Source organism: Cyprinus carpio, chromosome B21 (genome assembly GCF_018340385.1).
Source record: "Cyprinus carpio isolate SPL01 chromosome B21, ASM1834038v1, whole genome shotgun sequence".
Taxonomy (NCBI): Eukaryota; Metazoa; Chordata; class Actinopteri; order Cypriniformes; family Cyprinidae; genus Cyprinus; species Cyprinus carpio.
In genome coordinates this window covers 5,046,196-5,072,636 of record NC_056617.1, presented here as the reverse complement: position 1 = coordinate 5,072,636, position 26,441 = coordinate 5,046,196, and the positions used below count along the sequence as shown (strand labels likewise).

The following is a 26,441-nucleotide window of genomic DNA, read 5'->3' as shown; positions in this document are numbered from 1 at the left end:
TTTAAATTTCATTAGTTTCCCTGGGTGTACTAAAATAACTGAAACTGAAATAAAAATATAATAAAAAGATTAATATTTTTATAAAAAAAAAAAAAAAAAAAAAAAAAAAAAAACGAAAAAGGCAAACCCACCCCCCCAAAAAATTTTTTTCAAAAACTGAGAAGAAAACAGAAAATACAAAAATAAAAGCCAATTCAAAATATATAATATATATAAGAATGTAAATAAAAACTATAGTATTATATATATATATATATATACATCACACACACACACACACACGCACACACACACACACTACATATACATATATATATATATATATAATATATATATATATGAATGACACACACACATACATACATCTATTTATTTTCCCTAATGTGCTGAAGAGGCTGTATATACTGTTTTCATCAACACCTTTACCTATAATTACTTTTACAATCCAGCGCAGCATCTCATACCTTATTGGGTAATTATTACTTCATAGCTTAGTGATCATCATGCATTATATCGACAGTGTAATCATTATGCCATCGTCACCATAATTCCAGAGATAAAAGCAGGCTGAGATGAAGCAGCTAAGTGCACGCGAGGTGAGCGCATATGAGTGTTTTTCTCTGCGAGTGCATCTTTACACGGCACACTGACATCTTAACAGCCTCCAGTGATGGAAGGAGATGCTGCAGAATTCTCTCTCGCACATAAAACCGTCAGCCGCACATCATATCAGCTCTGTGTGATAAACAACAAGTGCCATAATGCTCCATAAAGATGCGGCTTCTTGCTTGACAGAGAAAAGCCTCATACTGGCCATAAACTACAATTTCTCTCACTTAATGGGCAAATGTACTGCAAATCTCTGGATGTACAGTACTGCTCAAACACTCTCAACACCCATACACACATCAGCAAATATGATGCAAATGAGAAAACCAAACTACTTCTCAGTTTCCATATATGATTTTAATCACTGTAATTCTAAGCAAATATAACTTTCTGTCAGGAACAATCATTTTTTAAGAAAGGCACTTCACATAGGATTGAAACTTTGCATGTTTTGGTCACACAAGAGCAGAAAAAGCAGCACATACTAGTCAGCATCATGTCATCTGGGAAATTTATCGAAATGAAATCATAACAAATAAAAACTGTCAGCACTGAGCTTGAAAATGCCTTTCTGAATGCAGTCGAATCTCACATATTAGCAGAGAACATTGATGCGCTCGTAATGAAAGCAGAGACTTATTTATGGGTATAAAGTCTCTTGAAAGGAGAACAGATATGAAGCCATCTTTCTGTCATCTTCTCAAAACAATACAAATCCTCCCAAGTGTCACTATAACCCAGAGCGAGCTATATTTGAATACAGCATTTGTCCGTGACTGAACATGTGAACAGGTGACAGTGAGATCTGATGTGTTTCTAGGGGCCGCTGTTGGTCAGGGCTGTTTTAAACTGTCGCAGGAGCATAGAGGCCATCACTGTGTTCTCTGTGTTGATGGTGATCACAGCGTCAGGATCCTTCAGGGCCACCGACACCAGGACCAGACATCCAGAACTCACCGTCTTACCTGCAAACCTGGAAATACACACACAAAAATGGATTGGTTGGTTAGCTTTTTGGCTTCCTTGGCCATTTTTATGGCGACTAACAAGTTGAAATAGTATAAAAGAGACATTTTAAAACATACAGTAAGGTTTTAAAATTTGTTTTAGATAGAAAATGGATTCAGGATTGACTTAAAATATCTGATTTAAAATATAAAACATTAAAACAATACAATTATTTTGAAATGGACACAATTTACTTAACCAATACCCTTAATCTTATTGTGCACAATTCATCAGTTTATATTCTCCCAAAAATGGCTCTTTAAAAGACAAAAAGACCGTAACCAACGAACTTGAAATAACATGAACTGTGAATGAGATTTTTATAAACTTAATTTGAGAATGAATGAAAGGTGCCTGCCACAATCTATATATTTGCAGTGTTTGTAGAGGAATTAATGACTAATTATCTGAAAAGAAGGTGATAATGATAATAGCCCAACAGCAGTTAGTGGTAATATATTAAAGATTTACAACATATCCTGATATTTATCATTTTTGAATCAATGTCAAATAAAAAAGATTGATGAGACATTGATGAAAACAAATATTTGATGAAGACTCAGATTTTTTAAAATAAATACATATATAATACAACACACACACACCTATATGGAGAGAGAGAGAGAGAGAGAGAGAGAGACACACACACACACACACACACACACACATATATATATATATATAGAGAGAGAGACACACACACACACACAGAAAGAAAGAGAGAGAGACACACACACACATATAATATATATATATATATATAGAGAGAAGAGAGAGAGAGAGAGACACACACACACAGAGAAAGAGAGAGAGAGACACACACACACACACATATATATAGAGAGAGAGAGAGAGAGAGAGAGAGAGAGAGAGAGAGACACACACTTTTTTAATAGTGTAGGTAAATTCTACTCCATATGCCAGAACTATTAATATAATATAATATAATATAATATAATATAATATAATATAATATAATATAATATAATATATAATGCATGCATAGGTTTACATATTATATAAAAAAATATAGGTTTATAAACATATACTGTGTAATAATAAATTATTGTTTGTGTAAGATACTTTCCAAAACAAATATTGTGTTTCCAACTGTTAATAACAATGAGTAAGTATGTAAAAAAGGATGTGAATAATTATGTGAATAAATACATTCATTAATAAATATATTTAATAAAGTGCATAATTATGTGCCATACCCATATGTGAGCACTGGAGAGTGAAGGGGGAGGTGTGTGTGTGTGTGTGTGTGTGTGTGTGTGTGTGCGTGTGTGGTGAACAGGCATGGCAGTCTATTATTTGGTCTGATTAAGAAGCTATTAGGGGCCAAGGGACACACTCCTGTCACTCACAGACTCGACCCGGTAGCCTCTCACAGACAGGGAGCAGACAAGTGTGGGGGAGTGCACTAAATAGAGTGCAGAGGACTAGATCAACTTCAGTGGAGATGGAGTAAAGCACACTGAGAAATATTATGATTTTAATAAAAGATCCAAGGCACTTAATGTGTGATATCTATGATGCAGCATTAAAGGCCATTCACATCAATAGAGAAATGATTATGAAAATAGAACTGTGATTTTCGTTGGTGATTCATTTTGCTTCGTTGTTTCACATTAATAGTGAAAACTAAGTATGCTTTACTTTTTACATGTAATCATTTAGGAGACATGTTTATGCAAAAAGACTGTTTGCAGTACACAAGTTGCAACTGTAAGCTATAGGGGTACACAAGCAATGCTAACTTTCATTGGGATCTTAAAAAACCTTAAAAAAACCAAAACAAAACAAAACACAATGCACTTCAAACAATAAAAAAAAAAACTAAAAGACATATTCCAAAAAACATAAAGAAAAATTTACATTGCGTTACTGCACAATGGAGTTGCTATATGTGCAATAAAACACAAGCATCTTCTGCTAGTAGATAAAGCCACTGATATTAGAAGTTGAGTGCTTAATGCAAATCAGATATTTTCATTGCAAGAACAAGGTAAAATAAATCAATGAAATGATTGTGCAATATAAAAATAAATAACAAAACAAAAAATAAAATTAAATGCAAAACTATATAAAATGAAACTAATAAAAAAAATCAAAGAAAACTAAAAATGGAAAAGAATCAAAGAAATAAAACTAAAAGCGGAAAACTATAAACAAACAAATAAAATGATAATTGAAATTAAAACAATTAATCTTCATGGTAAAAATAAACAAAATTAAATAAAACAAACAAACAAAGGAAATAAAAAACAAAATATAAAATAAAATGAAAATAAAAAATAAAACATTAAAAAATTAACAAAAACAAACAAATAGTCTTCATGGTAAAAACAAATAACATTGAGGAAATAAAAAATAAAATAAAATAGAAATCAAACAAACAAATGCTAGTTAAACCAAACAAACAAATATCAAAGTCTTTACAGTAAAAAACAAACAAAATGAAAGAAATAAAACAAAATATAAAATAAAAACAAACAAATAAAAAGTAAACAACTAAAAATGAATAGATAAATGGATGGATGAATAAATAAATAAATAATCTTCATGGTGAAAAATTAATAAAAAGTACAAAAGAAAAGAAAAATAAAATAGAAAACAAACAAATAAATGACATTAAACTAACCAAACAAATAATCCTCATAATGATTTTTTTTTTTCTAAATGGCTTGCTAATGTTGCTAATGACACATTTTCCAAACATTCTCTAAATAAAACTGTCTTGCTTTCTAATGACCGTTTCTAATGGAATGAAAAGCAGAACAGTTCTCAGTGATATGTAAACTAAGGATAATAGCTGACCTCTACGGGTGATGTGCAACAGGGTGAACAGGTTTATTTTCACACGACTGGTACACTTTTTGACCAAACATCTCAGAAAGGAACCGCTGATTTTAAAATGCAAAATAAAACCCACTGCTAAAATCTAAATGGATGTGTTACAATAGTATGATGCAAGTAAACCAGAGTGAGCTAGAGTAATAATAGAGATGAACTACCACATTTTGCTATAAGTTTGATTGCATAATTGCTGTTAATAGTGTTAATCGTCTGTTTACATCTTTTATTGATTTTTCCAAACATTTCTGCCATATGCACATAAACTGACAGTCAGCACTGATAAGCTACTACTAAATATTGTAGAAACTTAATTTTCTGTAAAGTTGCTTTGCAATGAATTGTATCGTAAAAAGCGCTATACAAATAAACTTGAATTGAATTGAACTGTACTAATGAACCTTTCCATAGCGCTGTGGGAGAATTCCTGCTGTCCAGTAACCGTGGTAACGTCACAGACTGGAAACACTAGTGAACCCACCACACGCGGGTTATTATAACAGTGCAGACACGACCCTGTCCGACCTCTGCGCCCTTGTACCTCCTTCCTGTCTGTCTCTCTCCCTCTCTCACTGAGGGGGACCCACGTGCCTGATACACTGCCATCTGCCTCCCATTTACACAGCCTATTATACAACAATGAACCGTTTAGCACACACCCTCACACACCGGGACCCCATTTAGCACCGAGAAGCACACATACCCCCCGTCCCACCAGGAGGCCCCTCTTTTACTCCCAAACTCTCTGTCTCACACACTCTCACACACACACAATGGCCACCATTTAGCCATGACAGCATGAGACACAAGAGCCGTCAGAGCCACTGCTAACCAACTGGAGACGGTATTACATCTGATAATCAGCACACACACACACACACACACAAATGTTACATTACAGACAGAACGACAGATAGAACGACAGATAGATAGAAAGATAGATAGATAGAACGATAGAATAATAGATGATAGATAGATAGATAGATAGATAGATTGATTGATAGAATGATAGATAGATAGATAGATAGATAGATAGATAGAACGATAGATAGATAGATAGATAGATAGATAGAACGATAGATAGAACGATAGATAGATCGAACGATAGAATGATAGAAAGATAGAACGATAGATTGATAGATAGCCAGATGATAGAAAGATAGATAGATAGAAAGATAGAACAATAGATGATAGATAAATCGATAGATGATAGACAGATAGAATGATAGAACAACAGATAGATAGAATGATAGATAGAATGATAGAATGATTGACAGAATGACAGATAGACAGACAGACAGACAGACAGACAGACAGACAGACAGACAGACAGACAGACAGACAGACAGACAGATAGATAGATAGATAGATAGATAGACAGACAGACAGACAGACAGACAAAACCATTGCTAGATATTTAAATAGATAAGATAGATAGATAGAACAACAGATAGATAGAAATAACGATAGATAGAACGACAGACAGACAGAACGCTAGACAAATAGAACGATAGACAGACAGACAGACAGAGAGACAGATAGATAGAAATAACAATGGATAGACAGAACGATAGACAGACAGACAGACAGACAGATAGATAGATAGATAGATAGATAGATAGACAGACAGACAGATAGACAGACAGACAGACAGACAGACAGACAAAACCATTGCTAGATATTTAAATAGATAAGATAGATAGATAGAACAACAGATAGATAGAAATAACGATAGATAGAACGACAGACAGACAGAACGCTAGACAAATAGAACGATAGACAGACAGACAGACAGAGAGACAGATAGATAGAAATAACAATGGATAGACAGAACGATAGATAGATAGATAGATAGACAGACAGACAGAACCATTGCTAGATAGACAGAACCACAGACAGGCCGATATATGAACAGACATACAGTATATAGATAGTTCTACAGACAGACAGATACATATATACAGATATTTCAGATCTAGTGTATTATATCTGTGCTGTCAGTGTGCTGCTGACACTCTGATCTCTCAGTCCCTGCGGCTCTACTAATGGAGTCAGTTTATAAAAGTCTTATTTACACACGCACTTAACACGGCCCTGAGGCACAGCATGTGTGTGTGTGTGTGATATAACCCAAAGCCACTTTATTCACATGATTTCAGTGGCCTCTAAACATACATACACAAATATAGACAAACAAACACAGTACAATTACAGCTGCAGGTCCTGATACTGGACAGTTATTCAGTTTAAACTCTTTCTATCTGTCCGCTCACACACACATAAAACAAACACATACACACACACACACACACACACACACACACACACACACACACACACACACACAGCAGCTTTACTCAATGTGTGTGTGTGTGTGTGTTGTATATGGTGTGGTTCAGGCTCTAAATGGGTCATTGGTATTCTGGTCGTTCACCACTGGGCCTCTGAACTGGATTAATTGAGGCTGTGGGAAGAAAAGCAAAGCAGAAGCCCAGCGCTGGCCAGCCGGACCGCTATCGATCCACACACACACACACACCATGCTAACACTTGCTCCTAATCAGAGAGAGACAGAGAGAGACAAAAAAACACTCTCCCCTCTATACAAAACCAAAAACACTACAATAGAGATACCCCTTCACACGCAACAGTTTTTCATTCACAGACCTAACAGTGCTCAGGCCAATTTATTGGAGGATATTTTATTAAAAATGGGTTCGATTAGTAGATTAACAAACGTGTTAATGTAAGTGGATGAATGTCACAAAATAAACAAATAAAACTTAAATAAAAATAAAGAATAATATATACATTTATAAAACATTTATTTTACTTAAAGTAAAATTAAACCTTTCTGAAATGTGAATATTCATAATTAAGTACATTTCTCTAATTCTTCTCTCCATAATGTTATAAATAAAATAAATATTCATAATCATTAATACAATGTGAAGAATAGTGATATATTTCTGCATTTATGAACCATGGTAGTACCTACTGTATTACCTTTATTTAAAAAAAATAAATAAATAAAAGTTACAAAGAGCCATTTTTTTGGTACATGCGGAAATGAAAATGTATACTAAACATAAATATATATATAAAATATATCTTTTTATATCATAAATTGGCACTGAATAAGTATAATAAAATATTACTTTATATATCAAAACATTAAAACATATACATTAATGAATATAGCAATATATTAAATATTTCTAAAAAAAAACAAAAAAAAAAAAACACAACAACAGGGCATTACTATAATTTTTGGGGAAAATGTGCTTCATTATTCTAAACGTCAATTAAAAAAAAAAAAAAAAGAATATATATAACTTCTATTTAATTATAACTAATAACTAATGGTCCTAAAACGGGCTTCATATTCTTTATGTAGAATATTTCTTTTCTATTTTGGGGTGACATGTTTCCTTCAGATTTAGAAGCTACTTAGTCCTATAGATTGGTGTTGGTCATCACTGACCTATAATGGTTAACCACTATCACTAAACTTCCTATTCACATATCTATAACAGCCAGCATTCAGAAACTAGCCATGAAAGCACATGTTTCACACTGGATGCACCATATGGTAAAGCCTTATTCTGCTATCTTGTTCCTCTGCGTCCTCAAATCTGCAGAGAGGGCTTTAGTCATCAATTGCCAAATGTCTGTGCCAAGTATGTTTGTGTGTGAGTGCGTGTGTCTGTTTTAAGAGTCCTCTGTACTAATAGAGGTTAATGTGAGTGACCAGATGACCAGCTGTCCCTCTCCAAAATGAAGGACAAGCTTCTCTCCTCTTCCCTGAAACAAATTCCACTCACACAGCTGCTAGCTAACTAACAGACAGAGGGGAAAAGTGCACCTAAACTAAAGAGCGTGCATGAAATATGACACAAACACACATGAAACAGTATAGAAGGGCGGAGAACCAGGAGACAGACATCACAAGACTCCTCAGAAGTTAAAAGTGATGACAGAGGTGAAGAACGCACTCAAACAACCCTTGAAGAATCTCAATCCACATTTTAAAGGAGGACAGATGTTGATGTTGTCCTGCTATATATAGAGTTTGGCCAAAAAGTTGTTCTTTAATTTGACAAATTACAAAGTTCTAAATGTCTTATTTGTTGTTAATCAGCTATCAATAATTCTCCAGTACTATTAGTTCAATTGAAATATATAATACATGTATAGATTTTTGCGTATATAAGATTTTAAGATACATTTGTGAATATATATCTATCTATATCAAGATATCTATATATATATATATATATATATATATATATATATATATATATATATATATATAAATTATATTTTATTATAGATTCATATATATTATCCATTATATACTTTATAATAAAACATCATGATTAATATTATAAAAAAAAAATCAAATTATTATATTTTATTTTATTAAATAAAATATCATCAATTACATCACTGTTTTTTCGTTAGCACTATAATACTTTGGTGCAATAAAAAGGCAGATTAGTTGACTAGTTGTTCAGTCAACCCACCAACTAACACTGAACACACACACACACACACACAAAGCTTCTTATATGTGGTATATCCACTACTGTGACTATTTATGACTGCTGTGGTTTGGCTTGCTAAAAAACAACAACAGTGAGAATAGCTGTGATTTATTCAGTTTGTGTTTAGTAACAGAGAGGACAGAATGCTTTCCTTTTGTGATCTAGAGAAGCACAAGAACAGAGTCTCTGTTTTTCAAGCTCATTTAGAAGGCTCCCCTGGATTTCTCGCATTCTCAGACAGAAGCAGTGCTGCCCCCTGCTGCCAAACAGAAGAACTGCACCCCACAAACACCCACGATCCACTAAAGAACTGGGTCAATTAGCTCTACTGGACCAGCAGGTACCATTAAATACTGAAAGTGCATGACTTTGTGCATGAATAACTAATAATGGTTTGGAGAAGGCCTCTACAACAAAATAATACTACTAAAAATTTCTCCAACTTGGAAATAGAAACTATATATTGAATCAGCTGGTATCAGAGTTGCACATGAATGGGACAATGAAGGGAAATACAGCCCTAAAAAGAGATTTCTAAGTAAAAAGGACACCAGCTAGGACTGTGGGACACAGAGAAACTGTATTTTACAGTCTAACACTGAGAAGCCACTCATATGAAATGTGTATCTAATTATACTGATGTGTTATTTCCTGTTCAAGACTACATCAGCCAGTTAACATCTAAATGGTCTTACAAAAAGTGGTATTTACCACAACAACTCACACAGGACATCTCAGTCATTTGTTTATAAGTGTACAAGTGTCTCAGGGTTTGTAGAGGAAGGATAAAGGAGAGTTTTTTCGGGGTGTCTGTTAAAAAACAGCCGTGTGATTGATGACATGCTCTCATTTGCCCGATTGCGTATTCTAAATGAAATATAGGCCTTTTCCACAGACCTGCGGGCATTGATTTCCACTCAGCCCGAGTGTGCTGTGTGTCCTTGTGAGGAAGATTTTAATGCTTCTCAAGGTGCTTTCATATTTGCTCATATTTTATAATTAAATTAGCCTGCATCAGACTGCCCCAAAGTCCAGACCAAACGTCACTGTGTTTGTGTGCATATATGAGACAGAGACAAATACGTTTGTCTGTGTGTCAGCAGGTAGGCTAAGTGTGTGTGTGTGTTTGTGCGAGTGTGAAAGTTTTGGCTGCTACAGTCCTTTACAAAGTCAGAAGATGTCCTATGGTAATTTCTCTGCAAAATATATCTTTATAAAAATTTGAAGGATTCATACAGTACATGTACTGTATACCAAATGCCTAATTATACCCTAGAAAACAGTGCAAATTGCATTTTAGGAATAATAACAAAAGAAAAACATTGGTCTTTTTGATGACATTCCAAAAAGTAGGTTTTGTTAGATTTAGTCATCTTCTAGGGACACTTTTTTTTTTTTAGCAACTCCGACCCCAAAATGTACTAGATAAGACATAAACAGACCAATTCAAGTTCCTAAAGAGGATAAAAGCTATTGAAAAAGAAAAAAAATTGTCAAATTAAGTGGAAAAACAAAATACTAAATGTCCAAATTATTTCTAAGAAACAACTTTTTCTTTTACCTGTGTATGTTCTCCTGACTGGATGGAATCACACCTAGATTGGCGACAGACACCACCTTTCTGTTTACTGATTGGCTGGAGACATTCTCTGGCGTCATGGTAATTGTTGCCGATGACTCGTTCATGCCCACCAGTTTACCTGAACACAGAAATAAACATTAGCTTTACACTCTTAATAATCTAGCCTCTACAGAGGTATTCAGGAAACGGTTTAAATATCAGCAATTTGCACAATGTGTGTTTGTCTCTTATTATTATTTCATGTAAATTGTTTGGGGAGCTCAAGTTGGATTCAAACTTAGGAGAGCCTTAGGTAAGTTTTGAGCATATACAGTTTCTGTTGTACTGTATATAGCAGCAGGTGCTTGTTTATGAACTTGAAAGATGAAACATGAAAAATCTTGAAGTGTGGGGTCTGTAAGATTTTTTAATGTTTTCAAAAGTCTTATAGTGCATATTATTTACAGAATTCAGTCACATGATTCTTCAGAAATCATTCTTATATGCCGATTTGCTGCTCTAGAAACATTATCAATGTTTTAAAAAAGCTGCTTAATATTTTGGGGAAAATATTGTTGAAGATGAAAAGAAAGTTCAAAAGAACAGCATTTGAAATAGACATATTTTGTAACATAAATGTCCTTAAAACATCATAAGGATGACTGAATTTTCATTTCTGAATGAACTATCCCTTTTAAAACCTTAAAACTTAAATCGATGTACTTAAACTAAAGGAAACACTGTTCTGCATAAAGCTTGAACATGAACGCGTACCTCTGATTTGTAGCAAAACAAACCTAGCATGTATACGTGTGCATACTTTCATATTTATCATCTGACGAGCACAGAACGAAAGATACTGGGGGTCAAAACAATCTCGGCCTTCGGTAAGAGCATGTGTTATTTATTGTGAGCTGCGTTGGACCACTAGACTTGATTAAGACTAAAACGAGCGGAGAAACACTGCGGCCGTGCTGGACATTAGCCGGAGATGTCGTGAATAAGCCTCGTCGAACGGTAACAAGCACATAAAAGCAGCTCGCCGCTGCTCCTTAACAAGCTTCTTCAGGGAAACACGCTCAGACAATATGGCTTAATGCGTCCAAACTGGACTAAATGAAAATGTTGTGTTGCACGGACTGGGTGCTTTTCTTTCTGAAAGGCACAAACCGCGACCCACTTCAGCTTGGCTTTCAAACGGTGCGAATGTGAGAGTGCACAGTGATACGTGCAAATACACACACACACACATGCTCTCTCGTTTAGGGGGCAAGGTTTTGAGAGTGCTCATTTAAAGTCTTAAATCTGTCCATTAGGCTCTATTGTAGAGAAAATGTGGAGTAAATGAATATAGCGTGGCTTATGCTAAAAGCCTTTGCCACAGCAACCAATTAAGAATAAATTATTGCCTATAAAAAGCGCCTTACTTCCTGTTCCTCGTCTGTAAATAGTGAGGCGGGAAGCACTCTCTTCGCTCATTAAAATGTGCGCGTACGCGTGTCGTCTTGAGTGAAGGTATAGGCGGCTCTCTAAAAAGACAAGGCAGGAATCCATTGAGCGTAAATGAAAAATCAAACCCGCCGTTTCTTTCGGAGAGCGTCTGCTTCATTATGTCGGCCTAATGTTGGGCTGTAAAGCGGAGAAAGGTATTCGAACGGGCCAGGTGTGTGTGTGTGTGTATTCCCGAAAGGCATCCGAACAAGCCAGATGCACGCTAAACCAAGCTTTTCTCTTCTTGGCTTCCATTTATTTGGTTTTCCCGTGCTTGTGTTTGCTTTTATCAGCTGAAACGGTTTGTTGGATAAAGGAAGTGGGAACAAATTTGACCAGGAAAAGTTTAAAGGTGAAGTGTGTATTTCTGCATCACTAACGTTACATGATAAAGCACAAATGACTGTTTCCAAACAGGTTTCCATACCCAGTCTGTCACTGGTCAGAAAAATCGATAACCCTACCCCAAATTGATAAAACTGGTTAAGACATCGGCTGTATGCATCAAAATCAAAAACTTGACTTTTTTGGAAAGCATAATTTTTTTAATCTTTTTAAATATTTAAATATTTGTAACATTTTAATAAATTATTATTTTTAAATAGGTTTCCTGTACCCAGTCTGTCATTGGCCAGCCAAACAGATAGTCCACATGGGATTTCATTCAAACTACATGCATTCATGCAAGTATTATTTAGTATCACTGAGATGATATTATAGTTTTTATTCATATTTTGAACTACTTTTTAATTTGATATTTGCCATTTTCACTTTAATTTTAAAGTTTTAGTAATTTTGTTGTATACTTTTGTCATTTTTATAATTTTTTAATTATATAGTTTATTACATTTTATTCCATTTAAAGTTTTTTTTTGCAGTTTACTTAGTTAAAATTTATTTAGTACATTAAATTATTTCAACATTAATTGAATTTCTTGTATCAAAAATTTGTTTTATGGTGTTAGTTTTAGTAAACTATAATAACCCTTATTCATACTACAGTATCTAGAACATACTTTAACAGCTGCAAAGTAATTACTTATTCAAGAGAAATATCGAGGAATTTTCAATTTCAGACTGCCATTGAAATCGAACAGTAAAAAGTATTTTAAGATTGAAAAAATTATAAATTGGATCTGGACAAGGTAAAAAGCTAAGAGAGCAGATTTAAAAAAAAAGTGTTCATATCAATCAGTTTCTCGCAAAATAGTGCTTAAACACTTAGGACCCCCGGGGTCCTGCGGAGAACAGGTCAGACACGTCAGTTCTAGTTCTCCGTGGACAACTTGTGTCGGTTGGACATGTGAAGTATACTATGTGTGCCAGATTTGCCTGTCTGAGCTTCAGTAAACTGATTCAGTAAATCTTTTTTTTTTTCTGTAACAGTTCACAACTTGGACACTTTTCAGTGCACTGCTACATTCATAAAAAAATAGGTATCATTCTTCTTTGTGTTCATCTAGATTTTGAGTGAACATTTTGATTCAGTTTAGTGGGAAAACAACTATTTCAGAGCATAGACTTAAAATGGCTTTCATATAAAATCCTGTGTACAATGCCCTTGAGGTTTTTGAGAGTGGTGTGTACTGTAGATGTTTCTGAAGATGAGACAGCTGTATTTTTGAAGATGCTTAAGTGTTATTTCTTGGGGTTTACAGCATCAGTGTTGTGTTGTGGAAGTGCTAAGAGGTGTTTGTATTACTCTGCTCTTTGGTGAAGTCTGCTTCACTCATGGTGATGGGCAGCAGCAGCTCTCCTACCGCAGGCTGGATGGACACGCTGAATTCATCTTCTTTAGTACTGAAAGAAAAGAGAACAGCACCATAAGGTCACCACACACTTGTCCATATTTTTCTGTGTTTCCCCTTCTAAATATTCACTACTCGTCAAAAGTTTTATCGCTTGGTACGGAGTTTAGGAAAAAAAAAGTATACTTTTTATTAAGCAAGGATGCATAAAATTGATCAAAAGTGACCAAAAACACTTCTTCAACACTGTTGAAGTAAATTTCATTTACTTTTGAACTTTCTTTTATCAAACAAAAAAATAATAACCAAGCAATCACACAAAAAAACAAAGCAGCAATCATTCAGCATATTAGAATGATTTCTGAAGGATCATGTGACACTGAAGACTGGAGTCGGAGTAATGATGCCTGAAAATTCAGCTTGTGTATAACAAAAAATAAAATACATTGTAAAATATATTAAAAAAAAAGAAAACATTTATTTTAAACTGCAATAATAATTTCACAATTTGTAATCAAATAAAATTTTTACATCAAATAAATGCAAAACGTAATGAGAGACTTCTAACACATTTAAAAATCTAATCCCCAAATTTTTGAATCAGCAGTCTGATATGGTATTTAACAAATATAAATATTTACAGTATATAAAATTGTATTTTATGGACGTTTCATATCTACTTAAGGAGTGCCTTCTTCAGCTCAGTAACGTGATATATTTTTACATTTCTGAGTGAGAAAAAAGTCCTGGAATATGTACAAAGAATGTAAACAGGATCAATTCTGATGTCATGTGAACTAAAAAACTAAAACAATAAAGCCGTGAGAAAAAACATCATTTCAGCAGTAACAAAACAACAAAGAAATCAAACAAGAAAGAAAGCGGGAGAGAGAAGGATGAAAGTCATTTCTATTTTCGTATTCGTATTGATCAGCATCATCACTGTATGTGGCCTGCCATAGGAAAGACGACTGTCAGGTACTCCGACAAAGACTGAAATCTGACATTAAATTCCTATCAGGCTGAGAAATAGGAAGCCAATAAAGAGTGAATCCAGGAGCGGGAGAACAGGGCCAGGCCATCCCGGAGATCAGGTGAATGAGGGGGGAGGGGCACGGGGCTTGAAAAAGTTGTTCGAGAGACCATAAGGGTGGCCTAGGGATCAACGTGCAGAGTAAATCAAGGTATTACATGTCTCAATACGGGACATAATCTCTTGACAGTGAGATTGCGATGGAGGCAGTAGGCCTAAATCCTCTTAAACTGACCATCCCATTGGAGCTCGGCTTTGGTCCAGTGCCACGACCAACCGTTGCAGGCCGCCCTGCGCCCCGCGTCCCAGGTCATTGACTCACTTGGGCTCCATTAAGCACCCTAATCTACCGGTCGCCTGCTCGCCATCCTCCCTCTCTTCAGCTGGCGCTGTTTTGGTGATGTTATTCACGCCTGGCTATTTACTGTACCGATCACAAAGGCCTCCGTTTATCGAAAAAGAAAAAAACAATTACAAAGACTTGTGGAGAAGTGTAATCACCTAAATTAGATTATAAAAACAATTGTATGCCTATTATTACCATTCACAATATTCGGTATAATATATTTTTTTAAAAACGTATTAAAGGGAACAATTAATTTTGTCTTATTTCCGACCCTGTGTAGATATGACAAATATGTAATCTGTAAATGACATGCTAGCGCCATCATAACGTGCACACATTGTGAGTGTGTATTCATGTTTTTGCTGAACGTAGTTTTTTGAGGAAAGCAAACACCATCGTGCCTCGTTCTCAGATGTGTCAAAGTGGCCTGATCTAAGGGTGTTAGTGCTACTGAAGCGTAATGACTCGAGGTAGGGATGGAAATTGCTAGGGATTTAAAGATTCTGGCTCCTCTTAACAATGCTGTATATGATATGTAGTGAAGTGTTACCACAGCTGGAAGTTTGCAGCTTGTGTGGAGTCATTGAAGTCAACACCCATGGACACTGTTACTGACGCCTGCGGCTCCAAACGCTCTGAAGACAGAGAGAAAGATCTGTCAGCACGCTGTCTGAACAATCAAAACCATAAGATCAGTCTAATTCGGCAGAGAAAAATACAAAAATCAAAGCAAGGAAGGAAAGAAAGAAGAATGGACAGGAAGTATGAAGGATAAACTAAAGGAAGTAAAGGAGGATGGATAGATGGAATTAAAAAAACAAAAGGAAAGAAGGGCAAAAAAACAAAGGAAGAAAGGAAACACAGAAAAGACAGAAGGAATGAGTAGAAGAAAAAACTTAAGGAAGAAGGAAGTAAAAATGGAAAGTAAATGCTGGTAAAGCCACGGTTGTAAGGATGGAAGTAAGAAAACAGAAGGCTTGCGAAAAAAAGCGTATAACGATGGAAATAAAAAATGAAGGATACGCAAAAAAGGAAAGTAAAGACCAGAATTGATGAAGAAAGGAAGGATGGAAGCGATGGAGATGAAGAAGAAAAACAAAAGAAGAGGCCAGGGCAAAAGAAAGAAAGACGATAGAAAGGAGGAAAATATGACAACAAGTGAGGAGAAGATATGAGGAAGACTGGAAGGTAAGAAAAAGGAAAAGGAATGAAAACTGACGGGAAAAAAATGAAAAAGGAAGAAGGAAGGAATATGAAATGGAAGGAAGTGAATACGGTGGAAGCAAGGTCAGAAGGACGGTAGTAAAAGAAAAATATAAGGACATGAGGAAAAGAAAAAAGCGAAGGGATTGGATGGAACGACCATGAAGGATGAAACTAAAAGGAAGTAAAGAAAGAACGAAGGAACGGATAGAATGGACGGGGGAAGAAGAACAAAGGAAGGAAAGAAGGGAGAAGATGGGTTAGAGGAAGGACGAATGGAAGAAAGAAGAGAGAAAAGGATGAAATGATGGGAGTGAAAATAACGTAAGAAAAGAAAGAAGGAAGGGATGGATGGACGCCAGTGAAGGTAACGAAGAAGGGAAAGGAAAAATCAGAAGGACGGAGGGTTTAAACTAAAGAACAGAAAAGAAAGAATAAGAAAGAAAGGATAATGAACAACAGAAAAGAAAAAAAGGAAGACAGTATGGGACTTGCTGGGAAGGAAAAGGAAGAAAAATGGAAAAAAAAAAGGAAAGGAAAGAAGGAAAAAGCACAACTGAAGGAAGTTAAGGAAGGAGGAATAGAAACAAAAAAAAGGATGTGAAAGGCCAGCAAGAAAGAACATTTAAAGAAGGTAGACCAGCTGAAGAAAGCCAGGAGAATGGAAGGAAGGAAATAATGAACAAGGGGACGCGGAAAAAGAATTCAATAGACAGAGGGGAAGGAAAAATGTAAAAAAAAAAAAACAAAAAAAAAAAAAACAAGATTAGAAAAAAAAAACAAAAAAGGTAGCCAACAAAGGCAAAAGGAAGATTGGAAAGAAGGTCCGAAAGAAGGTAAGGAAACCCAGAAGGATGGAAGGAGAGAGAATATACAGAATAAGGAGGAGTCAAAGTAAAACCTAACTAAGCCAAAAAACAGAAGGACTGAAAGGGAACAACAGGGGAGAATGAGTGGGAGCGCGCCCAAGCGAAGAATGACAAGGAAGGAAAGGCACGAAGGAACAAGGGGATGGAGGATGAAAAAAGACAGGGAACCTCCGTGAAATCGTTGGTTGAGGCTGCTAGCCAGCTCCCCCTCGACCACTGTGAAAGTGCAAGCACAATATAAAGAAGCTTGATCTGTTCTTGATCCCTCCCAGCCATGAAATTCATTCTTTGAGATGCTTTAACACCCACGAGCATGGTTTCAACTTTAATGTTTATAAACCCACACCTGTCCCCGTGGAATGACACTGAACAAACTGCTTTGCTGACAGAGAACGAGAAGAGAATCAGACCTGAAGAGGGGAAAAACAGGGAATGCGTGTGAGTGTGGTGTTTGTGTTGTGCACCACTCGTGAGCCGTAGGTGTCTGATGAGAGGACCTCTGCTAAAATCGATTTACACCGGCTGAAATCATATCAGCCTGCATTAATAAACAGGCTGAAGAGGCAGGCAGAGCAGAACTGCCCATCTCAGGAACGTGAAAGTGTGTGTGTGCTGGAACAGTCCCTGATTAACTAACTAATATTTTATCAATGACTAATTTGACTGTTAATAGTTAAAGAACCACGATACAAAATAAATGGGTTGCCTTCTTTGAATTCTCACAAATTTAAAGAAGGTCTTTGACTCTTAAGATGAAATGATATTAAAATTGTAAATGACAATAGAGAAAAAAAAGAAAGGATTCAACTAAAGGTTTATGAAAAACACAAGACCACACATACCAACTCCCCTGACTGGAAGACTGAGAAGAAAACGTAAAGACAAAATATGAGAACACCAATGTAGTAAAATAATAAATACCTTAATAAAAAAACATTATTAACATACAATATAAAAGTATTATCAAAGCACAAAATACTAATAATAAAACGAATGCCTGTAAAAGAGAGGTAATTAAAAATAAATAAAAAATAAAAACTCAACATTAAAACCTAAACAATAAATAAAGTAAAAAAAAAAAAAAACACCACTATTAAAATAAATAAAAAAAAAAAAAAACTTAAATACTGTAAAAAAAAAAAAAATTAAAATAAATAAATAAATAACACTCAGGCGTTAAAAAACAATGTCAACTATAATTCAATAATAAATAGCTCCCATGAAAAACAACTACTATAATTTACTAACAATTGTATGAATGAATTGATGAACAGACATAACTACAATAAAAAATACACCCTGAAGTAAAATAATTGTCAATTAAAACAAATACACCTACGTAAGAAAACCAAAACAAACTAATAATTAAAATAGTAAGAATATAAATAAATAATAATATGAAGCCCAATGCACATAGAACCAATAAGTATATTACCGAACATAAAAAATGAGCAAACTATGATTAAAATAAATTAAATAAATAAATTAAATAAATAAATATGAAAGTTAAATAAACAGTAGCTGCCGAATTGGTTGTTGATATTGGAATAGCCACAGCGTAATCTGCTTCATGTTGTATCTGTGCTGATGGTGTGGTGCCAATTTTCAGAATGATTTGTACTTGAAAAAGCAAGCATTGCACGGCAATCAGGGTCTCCATGGTTATTGACCCCAGTGCCGTCAAACATTCACAAGCTAATTACTGTTAAACTCCATTATTCACACTGTGTGAATCTCACCGATAGCCATTAAAGCTGTGTGGATGTTTTGTCCCCACAGTGGAACTCTTCCTCAGAGAGTGTGGATGTTCCCAAGGGGCTTGGTCAATACTAGTTGGCTTAGCGTCCAGCTCTGCCAGGGATACCATGCTGTTGCCATAGATTACAGGGCCTTGCCGGGTGAAGCGGGTACTGGGCGGACAAACCTTTACCCCGTCATATCCTGTGGAGCCACGCTCACGGGTAGGTTTTCCGGCACAACACGGGAGAACTCGCATGCAGGGAGACACGTACATCCCCAAGAAGATGGTTCTTCTTGCGTGATCAAAACTGACAAGCAAAGAAATACATAAAGACAGAGAAAAGAGAACACCTGCAGCTTGGGTCAACAAAACTGATTAGAAAACGGGAAAAGACCAATATGCATCAACCAAAGAAATTTGTGGTCCCCTATGAAATCAGCAACAGTTGCCTTCTGGATAATTTGTGTCGGTACAATAAGTAATATTCCAAGACTATAGTTGGGTTTTGCATTATTCCCCTGAAAAAGGGTTTGGTCCCTGATCTATTTTTTTTGTCCCTGAACCAATGGAAAATTGAGAGGAAAAACCTGTAATGGAAACAGTAATTATTTTGGCAATTAATTATCCAACACTATTTATTTTTTTCTTTCTGCCCACGGAAAAAAATTATTTGTGCCAATGAAATTAAACTTTAAGACCTAAAACATGTAACATGTCAATATTCACATAAACCATAAAAAAAACACCTATTTGCAAACAGACAGACATTGAAAGTGAAAGAGAGAAGGCAAGTACTTTAAGAGCCCATAATCAACCCATTTCCTCCTCTATAATAAAGCCACGCTTTTAACTTTTTTTACCGTTAATTCAAAATCTCATGAGACACAGATGAAGATGATATGACGAACGCATAAGGCTATTTTCATTTTTATAGAACATATTAGCGAAACATTTGGGGAAACCTTAGCAAAATGCCTATTTAAATGTTAGAGTAAATGCTAGGTGATGCTAATTGAATGCGTCTAGGTCATTTATAAGAGTAAGCAGTTGTGGAAACAGGAGCTAGACTTTTTTTCTGAAAAAAAAATAAAATAAACAAATAGTGGGTCGACAACGCAGCTGTCGCTAAAGTTACCATAACAATGCTAATGTCTTGCGTTGTGGTTGCACCTAAAGCTGTTTCTGAATGGTTTGCTAGGTGGATGACTACAAACAATGTGGGAGGAATTGGCCAACATTAATACTTCAGGGTCAGGGGTTTTGCATTAAGTGTTTTTTCGTCTTTAAGCTAACATGCCACTCCATAACATCATGAAATCATTAACACCAGTATTATAACCTCAATGCTTCTTTACTGTACTTGTTTTAGCATGTCTAAACCAATCCAGGAAACTGGTTTCCAAGACTATCATAAGTCTGTTTTCAAGACTGTCACAAACTCTAGTAAATAATGGACCTTAGTAAGAAATTTAAAATTCTATTAAAAATCTCCAAACTTTTGAACACTAGTGTATAATACTGAACCATCATATCAGCAACTCTCAGCACACACAAAAATAATCCTGCAATCGATCAGGAAAAAAAAGGGGCATCCCTGAATTCCTTTCGTTTGCTTCAAGAAAACACTGTAAAGGCCCCAAAGAAAGAGAAAGGCCAGAGCGTCATGCCTGAATTGTGTTCCTGTGACACCGGACTGCCATCAATATGAAGAGTGTGGAAAGACCACTGACATCTCAATGCATTACTCCTACGCCTGACTCTCTGGGATTCTCTCTAGCTCGTGTGGACAGCGAGAAACTGATCCGGCGGCTGATGGCAGTTTTCTGGCTCTATCACTGCAACTCCATGAACACCTGGACAGGGATGAACATTTCTGGCATGCAACTTATTTTGTTTGGCCATGGCACGGTCTTCTCACACAAGTCAATCCCTCCGAGCCATCTGACAACCACCAACACTGGAGTGATTTCCTAGAGTAAATGAGAGGTGTTTATAAAAGCTAAAAATAGAAAATAAATCTGAAAATGTGCAAGAGAAAATGGCATCCTTTCATATTCTGCAAAGTACCTCAAGGCTCTGTTTTGCGGACCGATAATTTTTTCCACTGCTCAAGTTCTGAATGCTCTTTAAACATTTTTAATTGTTAGAGCATGTAAAAATGTAATGAACACATTGTTTTGAATTTGCAAGACCATAAATCTGCAGAATTCTAGAAATGGGTTGGTTAAATACAGTATGGTAAAAACTGTTAAATGTAGCTGAAAATAATTCATATCAAACAGCTAAAGCAGTATCAAACATTTTTGTAATATAACTGATACTTTTATTATTAAACATTAAAAAATCTAAAATATATTATTTTCTACCAATTACATTAAATTTGATTACTACATTATGATTATATTAATATTTTTAAATATAACTAAATATTACTTTATTCTATAACCATCTCTTACATATTTTTACATCTTACCATTAAATAAATTATATTTCTATTTTGATAAATGATATTACAATTACTACATAATATGAAATAATTAACTTATTACATCTAGATAATTAAATTATTAAAACATTATAAATACATGTTTATAACTAATTTAATATAATGTAAGAAGATTATGAAATGTTCATTTTGACGGTGATATTAAATTATGACCATTAAATTTATTTTGGTACACCTTATATAAGTATTATAGTAGTTCTCGAAATATTTATAAAAACAAACAAGTTGTTGTGGAAAAATGTAAAGAAAATTAGATTACACTATATTTACAAAATATTTTATTATTTTAATCATATCACTTTTTAATCCCTAGTATTAACATTATAAACATTTTGGATAATTGTATTCATATTAAATGAAATTAAATACGATAAATAATAGTGCACATTATTAATACAATCTAATACATTTAACATTTTCTTCATTTTACATAGAAAAATTACTAATTTATGATAAATGTTTTATAAATTAAATTAATACTTAATTAAACAATATAAATGTAACAAATTATTTTGAATACATTTTAACAATTTAATAATATCAAATTAAGTATCAAATATAACATTATTACAGAAAAATAATGTGTTATTATAAAAATCCACAAACAGGGGTTTAAGGGTACATGTAGAAAAAGTTGCATGGTGGCCGTTCCAAATTCTGCGGAAAATTTGCAGAGCTTCTGTACAGGCCTGCACATCACCTACATTCACCATGACGGATGGCGCAACCGAACTAGACAACCAAAATAAAATTGGTTTGAAAAACCTGACAGTCATGAAATGAGTTGGTTTATCTCTGAAACAGCAGCGTTATACGAAACGAACACAGCAGTTTGTGCAGCTGACAAACGACCTTTAGATGCATCATATTCCTTTTGTAAGCTTCCCTACAAGAACACACATATACACAACACACCATGAATTAATAGCCATGCTTGTTGGGAGGTGTCAGCTGGTCTGTGTTGATAAAAGTTGGCCGTAATGTTTACACTGTCAGATTTACCACAACAGAGACCGTTGCACAGTTGGGTCCACCGTTTCAAGTGATACCGCTCCTGTCAGTGTCCCCTCAGGACTGGACAACCAATATAACAACACATCGCTTATGATCCCCAATATCACACACACAACCTTTGCGTCCTAATAAAGTGGTCAACTCCCACAGGCGTTGGAAGCAGTAAATCACCGAAAAGAAAAGAGTAACCTTCGCCGCCAGCGTCCCGCACACATTCTCGGACACGTCTGTCCCCTGTGAAGGGTAGCTTGATTGAGGGGCTCTATTATAGTAGGAGCTTAAAGGAAACCTCAGTGATGGTATGACAACCTCGCGCTCTAGTTCACCTATCACCCTATCCCAGCATCCTCTCTGTCCACCTGGCCCCCAATTCCCCCTGCTGACAGATGTCAAAAACACATCCACGGGCCGGGATATAGAGGGAAGATGAGAGAAAAACACCAGAGGGGGAAAAAGAAGGATAAACGGAGGACGAGAGGACATAAAAGCAGAGAGAATTAAAAATTCGTATTTCTTCGATTGCGGTTTTTGCAAAATCTATCTCATTTGTTTATGAGACTGTCTGGTAAGAGAAAAATGTGGCATTTGGCTAGTTGTGTTGCACAAACGCATTGGATCCTGTCAGATTTAAAAGTCAACAAGTCACCGTGATGAATATTGAAGGCTGGAAAGAATGGAAAAAATAGAGGCGGTTCGTGCTTGGCGTAGTGAAATAGAGAAGGACAAAAAAATCAAACGTCCTAAACGTTGTGTTTTGTGCAGTTTTGTAGGGTTTGGGATCAGTCTCGGCGAGACGTGACTAAATGATGAAATTCGGTGTAGACAAACCGTCAGATACTTTTTACCGCAAAGTATCTATTGCCGTTGGATGGATATTGCTGGTGTGCTATAACATCCATTTTGGAATGCAACGTGTGACAGGGTTCATTTTCACATTAGGACTATTTGGAGTTTACATTTTTTGTGAACAGAGGATTACAGAATTTCACCAGAAGTGTAAAAGAACACGAAAAGAAATTGCTGGGCGTAAACGATAAAAATGTAAAGCTTGGAGGGTATAATCGAGTTGGAGAAATTATAATACTGTAATTGTTACCGACTGTACCAAAATGTAAGAAAATTATTTGGGGGATGTGACAGTGCAGATGTTATTACATAATATGGTATAACAATAATGCAGAATTAAAATTGGATCAATATGTATCGTACATATTTAACATTAGTAGTTATGGGGTGAAGTGGGGAACAACTATCAGCCAACTGATTTTGTAGGATACAGCAGTTATTAATATTTTGAACGTCTGGAAAAAGAGGGATTGGGAATTTGAATAGATTTTTTATATTTTGCAGTTTACATTTAATTCCAGTAAAATTTGTAGTCCATTTTGGTCATTGTGATTGAGGATTGATGATTTGGGTTTTTATTTTAATATTAAGTATAGTATATAATTAAGGCATTATTAATATTAATTTAATACAGACTGTTTTATGGTATTAATTTTTTATCTCGTTTTTGTATGGTTGCAGTTTTATTCGACGGGTTTAAATATTGATAGGTTGACGGCACTTAATGGTTTTTTTTAGTTTCAAGAAAACCAAAGGGAATGTTTATGTTGATAGATTTTAGTGTAACCATACCTAACCCTTTCATTGTTGTCCACTTTTCTAAGGCTAGGTCAACTTGCAATGCACAAAGAGATGGGATTTGGTCCTGTGCAAGGGGGGGGAGCTGACTGCTCTTTAATTTTACTCTCCAAGTTCACCATATTGATACATATTACTTGAAAGAACTAAAAAAAAAATCATACTCCTGGGACCCCCCAATGTTTCACCCACCCCTAGGCACCCCTCCACACATCCTGTGGGAAACACTGCCTCGGTGGCCAAACAATTCAATCCAAAAGTTTCTTATAGTGGCGCAAAAAGCCCGCTACACGTGATCCCAGTGTAAAGCGCATGGGATTGGCAATCACGGGGAGGACGCATCGCCGTCTCCATGTGCGTTTCTATCTTGCTGCTGAGTCAGCAATGAGGACGGCACTGAGCGTGCCTCCCGGGAAGAACTGCGGTCCACCGTCGCAACGCCGGCCGCCCTGATGGCCGACCCAAATGAACAAGTTGGCACGCGGTACTCTCGGCCCCGATTTTTGATGGGAGTCAGAACACCCGCCCACACCCCCCCGGGCCTCCAGTTCCCGGCGTGCTCACCCTCGTTCGCCGCCTTCGCTCTCCCCTCGCTGCTCGTCCCTACAATGACCAGTGTTCATATTTCCCTCCGGACACCTGACTTGCGGCCCCCCTTCTCCCCACTCTGAATCTGTGAATAACTTTCTCAGAGCCAGGCCTCCCCGGCGCACGCTTAACAGGATAGGTCAGATGCAATCCACACGCCAAATGGTTAATTAGAAACGGGAGGGAGGCCGAGGCAGATCGTTCGCACGCTGCCCCCCCCGGACGCTAAATACCCGCCACTGAAACCTTCCCATAAATGCATCAGAGTGTCTCTCTATTTCACACAACCTTATTTTCACATCTGTAACCTGCGCCGTCCACAGTCACACACCACATACTCGCAGCGATCCGCAGTCGTATGAAATATATTTCATACATCTGCATGCAACCGGCAAGAAAGACAGCTGTGTGACGTGACACCACATCCATAATGGATGCATGTCAGGCGAGGCCGAGAGAGATTGAGGTTTATCCACCGTGACAATATTATAGCGGCCTTAAGTGGGTTTAATGTATTGGTAAGCATTAGCATTGACTTTAAATACGCCCTTTCTCTTTCTCCCTCAATCTCAGCCCTTTAGTTCAGCTCTATATAGCACCGTTCCCGACGAGCCTTCGGGACGTAGTGATTCGTAGGACACTGTGACCTAACATCTTCTAGCTGCGCAGCGGCCCGGGGCCTTACGGATCCTGTTCAATCGAAAGCTGCGGCGCGGACCACACCCTGTACAAGGCAACGGTGGCAAACCCTGCAGTGATGACAGAGAGAATAGTCATTCTACAGATGGAGGTTGAAACCTACTGTGAAGGGTACAAATGTTTCTCTCGCTTCGCTCTGGGATCTCAAGGATTGATGTTTTATCATCAAGCATATTTAACCACAGCGTTGCTGTCAGAAGAATGTCTGGAGTTTAATAGCATCTCGTATACTCAAAGTAATAAATCCTATTCTTTGGCATGCGTTTTTTGGTGCACTTTGACAGTTTTAGAAAAAAAAGTAAATAAAAAAATATTTCTCTAATAATATTAGAAGATTAAAACAATTTGATAGTTTCTCAGCAGTACCATATTACGTGTTGAATATATTTACAGTAGGCAATGTTACCAAATATCCGTATTGTGACAATGAACTTTACTTAATCCTAATGAATGGGGGCATAAAAACAATGTAATTTTGGGGACCCCTACATGTAAGGTTTGGACTAGTGCTACAAATATACCCCAGCGACTTAAAGACCAGGGGCATCACAATTGTTTCAATGAACTATTTTTTCACAATACGGGGGGTAATCAACGAGACTGTATTAGTAGCCCGGCGTTTTACAAGCATGACATGAACAAATACACAACGCACTAATAACGCAGGGGGGTTGGCTTTTCTTTAAAAGAAAGATGGCAGATAAGGCTCAAATCTTTATTGCCAGGCAAAGTACTAATAATAAGAATAGATCAAAGCACGGGAAGCTCGGGAAGGACAACGACGGCCAATGGACAAGGCCGGGTTTTTGTTTGAAGCATATAAGGACAGGTCGTGTACATCTCAGGCCCTAAAGGTGGGGGAACCAGGTTTTAGTGCGAAGTGTACACAATATTCCTTCAGGTCTACTAATGGGCAGATAAGACGAGGGACTAGGTGAATTTAACCACAAAACATGACTATGGAGAATCAATTAA

General features: G+C 36.1%; 1 pseudogene; it reads right to left on the bottom strand.

Moving 5' to 3' along the window:
* Positions 1 to 981: 981 nt before the first annotated feature.
* The window catches only part of LOC122141218, a 52,483-nt pseudogene continuing 27,023 nt past the window's right edge, over positions 982 to 26,441 (bottom strand).